We start from the raw sequence: 1,943 nt of genomic DNA on the forward strand, positions 1-1,943 counted from the left end.
CAAAGGCCTGCGCTATAATGCTTCAATTAACTGGCTATTCTTTATAATATACTCAGATCAATAGGAGACAGAGATGTTAAGTTATAAATCAAGGGTTTTTATTATTATTTACAGCAGGGGTGGGGAACCTTTTTCCTTTCAATTTTTACAACATCCTCCGAGGGCCGTACAAATTATTGAACTGCTTAAAGAAACTAAAATCACAGCCCATTAATTTGGCCTTTCTTTCATGCTGNACTAACTGCTGTCTGTGCAATTTACTCCGCGAGTTGGAGGACTTTAGTTTGCTTACTTTAACATCATTGTTCATGGTGGGGCTAAGGTGGGGCTAAGCCATTTCTTGGTATGGCTGTAGACTACCCCAGCGCTGCCACTGGTGGGATGTATGGGGCGGGCCATTCTGCTCATGCGTTAAATGTTTTAACGCAATTAATTAAAAAAATTAATTACCGCTGTCAACGCGATAATTTTGAAATAATATATATGTGTGTGAGTGAGAGTGTGTGTGTGTGTGTGTATTTGTGTGTGTATGTGTTTGTTTGTATGTGTGTGTGTGTGTGTGTGTGTGTGTGTGTGTGTGTGTGTGTGAGTGTGTGTGTGTGTGTGTGTGCGTGCGTGCGTGCGTGCGTGCGTGATCGCGTGCGTGCGTGCGTGCGTGCGTGCATGTGTGTGTGTGTGGTTGGAGGTCAGCCATGTTCGCTGATTAAACTGAAACAAGACAAACACAGAGACAAAACAAACTAATTACCTGCAAACACACCTGATCGACTAACGAGGCTTAACGAGGTCACACTCTGTTTACTCTAGGTGTGTGTGTGTGTGTGTGTGTGTGTGTGTGTGTGTGTGGGGTGTGCTTTGTAAGCACTCACTAACAGGATGTAGCGACATCAAGATAACGTTCCATCAGTCCTTCAAACAAACACACACAGTTGAATAATTGATGTGTTTAGTGCGGGGAAACTAAAACACTGTCTGCTTTTAATAAAACAACGTGTGTGTGTGTGTGTGTGTGTGTGTGTGTGTGTGTGTGTGTGTGTGTGTGTGTGTGTGTGTGTGTGTGTGTGTGTGTGTGTGTGTGTGTGTGTGTGTGTGTGTGTGTGTGTGTGTGTGTTGAATAAAATATCAGCTGTCATGTCGACAGATGAATTATGAAACTACACATTATGGAGACACTCTATCAATCAGAGTTTTCCCGGTGGGCCGGTACCGAAGTTGGCCAGTCGGACAATTCACCGGCTAGTGAATTGATCCTCGGTCCTCGAAGTGCATTTAGAGAAATTAGATGTCCTTCAACATGGCGCGTTGAAATCCATTTCCGGGTCACTACCGGAGGACCGAGGAGTCGAGGAGTGGAGGAGTCGAGGAGGGGAAATTACAGAAATTAGATACGGCCATACTCTCACACAAACAATTCCATCATATTGCATTTAGCTGAGGCTTTTATCCAAAGCAACTTACAATAAGTGCATTCGACCAACAAAATACAACCTTGAAGAAAACAGAATCATATAAGTACATCAGGTTTCATAGAGCCAAACATTTCAAGTGCTACTCAACTGGCTTTAGATAACCCAGCCCTTTATTAGTATATAAGTGCTCTGTTAGTAATTCTATCTCTCGAAGTGGAGTCTAAAGAGATGAGTTTTCAGTCTGAAGAAGATGTGTAAGCTTTCTGCTGTCCTGATTTCAATGGGGAGCTCATTCCACCATTTTGGAGCCAGGATAGCAAACCCACGTGTTTCTGCTGATGGGAACTTGGGTCCCCCTCGCAGTGCGGGTGCAGAGAGCTGTTTGGCTGATGCAGAGCAGAGTGCACGTGCTGGGGTGTACGGTTTAACCATGTCCTGGATGTATGAAGGGCCAGATCCATTCACAGCATGGTACGCAAGTCCCAGTGTCTTGAAGTGGATTCTAGCAGTTACTGGAAGCCAGTGAAGGGAGCG

General features: G+C 44.4%; 1 protein-coding gene across 1 annotated transcript in view; it reads right to left on the minus strand.

The window, feature by feature from the left end:
- traf3ip1 (TNF receptor-associated factor 3 interacting protein 1) overlaps window positions 1-1,943 on the minus strand; it is a gene marked incomplete at its 5' end in the record, with an annotated part of 27,808 nt that overhangs the window by 12,349 nt on the left and 13,516 nt on the right. The gene's annotated exons all lie outside the window — the stretch shown is intronic.

This window comes from Notothenia coriiceps, unplaced genomic scaffold, assembly GCF_000735185.1.
Source record: "Notothenia coriiceps isolate Sejong01 unplaced genomic scaffold, NC01 NC01_scaffold00024667, whole genome shotgun sequence".
Lineage (NCBI taxonomy): Eukaryota > Metazoa > Chordata > Actinopteri > Perciformes > Nototheniidae > Notothenia > Notothenia coriiceps.